Source organism: Canis aureus, chromosome X (genome assembly GCF_053574225.1).
Source record: "Canis aureus isolate CA01 chromosome X, VMU_Caureus_v.1.0, whole genome shotgun sequence".
In the NCBI taxonomy this organism is placed as follows: Eukaryota; Metazoa; Chordata; class Mammalia; order Carnivora; family Canidae; genus Canis; species Canis aureus.
Window position 1 is genome coordinate 65,127,845 of NC_135649.1, and position 6,927 is coordinate 65,134,771.

Here is a 6,927-nt window from a genome sequence, read left to right on the forward strand (position 1 = left end):
CTGATGATGCCATTTTTGAGGGACTAAGAGGCATGCTACAAGTAGAAGAGGAAAGACTTCTCTAAGTACTGCCAGTTTAAGCATGTCAGAGAGTGGGGATGTATGCCCTTTCCCTAAACTGGAACTTCTTCTAAACCAGACAAGCACAGAAATTCTCCTGTATTATACCTGTATATATACACATATACATATACACATATACACACATATATAAACACACACATATGAAATATAGCACATGCTCATGGATTGGAAGAATTAATATTGTGAAAATGTCCATGCTACCCAGGGCAATTTACACATTTAATGCAATCCCTATCAAAATACCATGGACTTTCTTCAGAGAGTTGGAACAAATTATCTTAAGATTTGTGTGGAATCACAAAAGACCCCGAATAGCCAGGGGAATATTAAAAAAATAAAAATAAAAACATAGCTGGGGGCATCACAATGCCAGATTTCAGGTTGTACTACAAACCTGTGGTCATCAGGACAGTGTGGTACTGGCACAAAAAACGACACATAGATCAATGGAACAGAATAGAGAATCCAGAAGTAGACCCTGCACTTTATGGTCAACGAATATTCGACAAAGCAGGAAAGACTCTCCACTGGAAAAAAAAGACAGTCTCTTCAATAGTAATAGTGCTGGGAAAATTGGACATCCACATGCAGAAAAATGAAACTAGACCACTCTCTTACACCATACACAAAGATAAACTCAAAATGGATGAAAGATCTAAATGTGAGACAAGATTCCATCAAAATCCTGGAGGAGAACACAGGCAACACCCTTTTTGAACTTGGCCACAGTAACATCTTGCAAGATACATCCATGAAGGCAAAAGAAACAAAAGCAAAAATGAACTATTGGGACTTCATCAAGATAAGAAGCTTTTGCACAGCAAAAGAAACAGTCCACAAAACTCAAAGACAACCTACAGAATGGGAGAAGATATTTGCAAATGACGTACCACATAAAGGGCTAGTTTCCAAGATCTATAAAGAACTTCTTAAACTCAACAGCAAAGAAACAAACAATCCAATCATGAAATGGGCAAAAGACATGAAGAGAAATCTCACAGAGCAAGACATAGACATGGCCAACATGCACATGAGAAAATGCTCTGCATCACTTGCCATCAGGGAAATACAAATCCAAACCACAATGAGATACCACCTCACACCAGTGAAAATGGGGAAAATTAACATGGCAGGAAACCACAAATGTTGGAGAGGATGTGGAGAAAGGGGAACCCTCTTGCACTGTTGGTGGGAATGTGAACTGGTGCAGCCACTCTGGAAAACTGTGTGGAGGTTCCTCAAAGAGTTAAAAATTGATGTGCCCTGCGACCCAGCAATTGCACTGCTGGGGATTTACCCCAAAGATACAGATGCAGTGAAACGCCGGGACACCTGCACCCCGATGTTTCTAGCAGCAATGTCCACAATAGCTAACCTGTGGAAGGAGCCTCGGTGTCCATCGAAAGGTGAGTGGATAAAGAAGATGTGGTCTATGTATACAATGGAATATTACTCAGCCATTAGAAACGACAAATACCCACCTTTTGCTTCGACGTGAATGGAACTGGAGGGTATTATGCTGAGTGAAATAAGTCAATTGGAGAAGTAGAAACAGTATATGGTCTCATTCATTTGGGGAATATAAAAAATAGTGAAAGGGAATAAAGGGGAAAAGGAGAAAAAAATGAGTGGGAAATATCAGAAAGGCAGACAGAACATGAGAGACTCCTAACTCTGGGAAACGAACAAGGGGTGGTGGAAAGGGAGGTGGGCGGGGGGTGGGGGTGACTGGGTGACGGGCACTGAGGGGGGCACTTGATGGGATGAGCACTGGGTGTTATGCTATATGTTGGCAAATTGAACTCCAATTAAAAAAATACGTAAAAAATTTAAAATTATAAAAAATATAGCACATATATTATAATCATATTAATTATATCATCATTTACATATTAGAGCATACATTATGTATTATATAGTATGTTCTGTTACTATATGCTATTATATTAATTGTATTATATAACTATATTATGCTTAAATATGTATTATATATTAATGTTACACGATTAATGCATATATAATGTATAGATTTTTGTGTATGTCTGCATACACACATGTGTATATGTGCACATACATATACTTTTGCGTATACACACATGTATACATACACACACACACACACACACACACACACACACACACATGGATTTTTCTCCCAGATGGGGCCTCCCTCAGATCTTACTTATGGGTTTTCTGATAGCAAATCAGATGCAGGGGAGGGTGGAAATACTCAAATAAACTTAAACTTGGGCCTATAAGCAAACCCCACACAAAGTGTTATCAGGCAAACAAAAACTGAAGGGAGGCGGTAAAGCCATTTGATTCACTGTCTACCCACTTTTCCAAGGAATCAGAAGTTGTGGCTGCAAAGTAGCCGGCAAAAGTGCCTCCCCATGCTCCCCCCACCACCAACCTATACTGAAACCAGGTACCTGGGTCCACAGGTAGGGGGGCAGCCTTCCCCACCAGTTCCCCAAGGGTTAGAAGACTGTATCTAGGATCACATTACTACTGTTCAGTCTACCTCTGCTTCCATGTAGTACACCAGGCAATGTCTTCCTTCATTCCACCACCAGATGGAGATACTCTGCCTCCCTTTTACCTGAATTCCATCTGCCAGGGAGGCTGGACATTCCACAACAGTTCTGAGTCTTCCCCCTTTGAGCTCCTGGCATGGGGCATGGGAGAATTACACAGATGCTTCTGCCTGTCGGCGCTGCTGTGAGCTACAGCAGTGGCCAGCCATCTCCGGGGCCCTTCTTCTTTTCCTGAACTTCATGGAGAAATTGACAAGTAGCAAGTGGTCCTCCTGAGTTTCCTGTAGTTTCCCTCTTCCTTGAGTTTTCCACACAGCACCACGTGGTGCTTCCTAGTCACCATCCCCATCAGCCCTCCCCAAAGCAGAGATTCATGTAGCCATTGAAACTCGGTGAGGATAATTTAATAGCTGATAATTAGTGGGATATATCCTGGTGGTGGTGGTGACTATCGTTTGGGATATGGGTTGCCCCCACATGTTCTACAGAGGCCTTAAAGGACTGGAACCTACAAAATTAAAATTTTAGAAATACTTTGGCGAGGAGGGCTGGGCATTTAAGGAGCAGCATCCCACACCCCTGTACTATCTGGCCCCAAATAAGGATATGCTGCAGACATACCACCTCCTTCAGGTGCATATGTTACTCGTCAACTTTTCCATGAAGTTCAGGAAAATCAAGAGGGTCATGGAGATGCCTGAGCCTCTTCTCCATTCAACAACATCCATTCAACATCCTTGGGCCCCCAGCCCAGTCACTCATCAGATACAATTTGTTTTCTCTTTATCCTCATTTCCCATAAATAGAAGGAACACACCCCAAACATCTGACACAGTGAACAGGTAACTTCCTGGCAAGCAGTCCTACATGCCAAAGAAACCAGCAATGTGTGCTCTTTAATAGCAGTTTAGTCGTCATCAAGCATGTGCGGTATTTTACAAATGTGCATCAGAATCACCTGAAAGGTGTTTTAAACCACAGATGGCTGGGCCCTGACCCCAGAGTTTCTGATTCAGTAGGTCTGGGGCAGGGCCTGAGGACTTGCATTTCTAACGAATGCCCAAGGTGATGCTGATGCTGATGCTGTTGTTTTGGGGACCACACTTTCAGAAAAACTGGGCTAGAGACAAAGCTGGATTGAAACCATGGCCAATGTGTTTAATCTCAGGTAGGCCACCTAAACTAAGCCTTAGTTTCCTGATATATAAAATGGAAATAGAGTGCCATAGTGTTTCCATGTTACTGTTAAGATTAAACGAGGGAATATGGAGAAGGCCCTTGGCATGTGGCCCAGCACACGGTAAACCCCCAAACAGATGTAGGCAATTATTATTGTTGTTGTTGTTGTTGTTGTTGATGATGATGATGATCAAAACATACCATGGCAGACATTTGGTCCTCTTCTAACCTCCCTTTCTCCCCTGCCTCTACAAGGAATTCTTTCCCCAAAATAAAGCATCTAAATTATACGCAGAATATGGTTAATCCTAAATCTCAGTACTCAGAACGTAGAGGACAAATCCTGCCATGGCCTGCATTTGGAGAAAAGGCAAGTGCTGATTGTGGAAAGAAACAAAGATCAGGGATCCCTGGGTGGCGCAGCGGTTTGGCGCCTGCCTTTGGCTCGGGGCACGATCCTGGAGGCCTGGGATTGAATCCCACGTCGGGCTCCCTGCATGGAGCCTGCTTCTCCCTCTGCCTGTGTATCTGCCTCTCTGTCTCTCTCTGTGTAACTATCACGAATAAATAAATAAAATCTTTAAAAAAAAAAAAAAAAAAGAAACAAAGATCATAGTCACCTGCCACCCACCATCCAACACAAGAGGGCAAAGACTTGCTGCTACCCCAGCCTAAACCAGCTGGTGCCCTTGATATTCCCACTCAACACAAGTGTGTAGTTGCCCTCTAACAAGGCCATCAGGTGCTCTTTTCAGTATCTACCGCACACTAAAGCAATCAGTCCCACCCCCACCTCCTCAGGCCATTTGCTTTGCTTTGTCTATTTACAAGTTCCTTTGCTTCAGATCCAATTTTTTCAGGGAGAGGCCCTCAGGATATTTGGACAAATTCTGGAACTCACTGTGGCCATTCTTTCTGAAGGCCTATTTTTATAATTTCTCTTCACTGTGCACCTCACATCTGCAAAGGGGAGAACCTCAGCCAGTCATCGATCTGCAGCTTTTCAACTCCCCTCTTTCCTCCAGACCCAGAATAACTGAGGGGATCCTATTGTTGTCCACCACAGAATATGCACTCATTAATTCATTCAAGTTGTGATGCTGTTATCAACATGGTTTCACCTTCCTGCTGAACTACAGGATCCCTTAAAATATCACAGCCATAGTCACGTGTGCTGAGTCTATGAACTATAAACTAAACAGTAGGTCCCAAACTAAGTAGGACCTACTGTACCATGGGCCCATTCCAAACTCTTGTCTGGAATTAAAATTCCACTGATAGGACTGCAGGACCCTGACTTACTCCTCCATTACAGCAAAGCAAAGCCCCATAAGTGACCTAATCTGGAAGGATGAGATCCTAGGAGGACCCATACAGAAAGGAGACCAGAAGGGAAGGCAAACCACAAAGAGAAAGGGAACCAGGCTTCTCCACCCTCTGTACTCTTTCGGGTTCAGTGGGAAGAGGTCTTTAACCTAAACACTCAAGGCCCTAGCCCAGCAGCTTCTGTTGTCCATGCTCTAGTGCCAGGACTTCCTGGTACCGATCTACTGAGCCCTTCTATCAGAATTTTCTGTTCTGATGATAGTTTTGAGAGTGTGGGAGCTACTGCAGGGAATGAAGCCGCAAACATTATCTGTATTTTGTGTTAATCTAAGCCTCTGTTATTAATAAGGTGTGAAACAATGTAAAACCAAGAAGCTTTTATCCTTATCAATGTCATCAAAGGCATGCAGGACCACTCCTAATGTCCTCAACTGTCATTTCCTTGAAGAACCCAAAGCTGACCATTCAGTAAAACTGGGTATGCATCCACCGCATTTTTTTCTGTCGTATCACCCCGCGTCGTATTTTCTATCACTCATGGCTATCTGAAATTAACTCGGTAATTTGTTTCTTTATTTTCTGTCTCCACCCACTAGAAGGAATGGTCCCTGAGAACAGGGCCCTCGTATTCTTAAGTGTCTTTGGGTGTCCCCAGGGTCTAAAACTGTGCCTGGTACTTAATGGGTGTTCAATGAATATTTGTTTTATGAATGACTGGATGAAAGGATGGATGGGTGGGGTGGCGGACAGACGGACAGACGGACAAACTGACGGACCGACGCCCTTAAAAGGGGTTCCAGGGCTCGTTGGCTTTCCCTTTCTCCCGCTCAAGCACCCAGGCCCCGACCCACAAAGTAAAGGAAAGGCAGAAACTTCCCGCCAAATAGCTTGAAGGCATAGACGAGACAGCGGGCTTGGCAATTCCGTACACCACTAATGCGCGAGTCCACACAGGATCAAGCTCGTCCAGATTCCCATTACTCCTCCAGAATGGGTCCGAGGACTACTAGCATCTTCCTCCTCCTCGCTCCCAATCTTCCCACTGATGCCCGCCACCACGGAAACCATAAGAAACTGTCCACAAAATAAATTCAGGCCATGGGTACGAACGAAAGAGCGCGCCGACTTCCGTGCAACCCTAAAGCAAATGGCCACAATTCCCGTCAACCACGGCACTCCTGCCCCTGGATGGCCGCACTGGAACAGCGGAAACTTCCGGAGCCTGTTGTTTTGAATGTCCTCCGGGCCTTCTTCGTCGCTCGGTGAAATTATGGCCACTTGATGGCAGCATGGTGCCACAATTGCGCGCACTCCGCTCTTCTCCCGCCCTGCGTGTTTAAAAAAAAAAAACGCTCCTTGGAGTCAAAAATTAAACTTCCTCAAGGGCGAGGCTGTTTAAGATGCTATTTTCCCTTTTTATTTCTGCAGCGAAAAATTCTTAAAACTGTAACACCCTTTCTTTTTCTTTAATGTTGATAGGATTTATCGTACCATGGATTAGTAATATTTGAATTTATTTTCTAAATCATTCCAGTTCAGGTACCACCTGATTCTTGTAAAATTTATTTTTAGGAAGTGTAATTGGTATATAATATTATGTTAAGTGTATGACATAGTTACTCAGTATTTGATGCATTGTCCCATCAATGAGTCTAGTTAATAGCCTTCACATTAGGGAGTTACAAAAAAAAGTGGTTTTCTGTGATGAGAACTTTTGAAATTTACTATCTCATTGACTTTCAAAAATGCAATATGCTATTAAGTCTGGTAACCATGGTAAACATTTTGTCCTCATGACTTA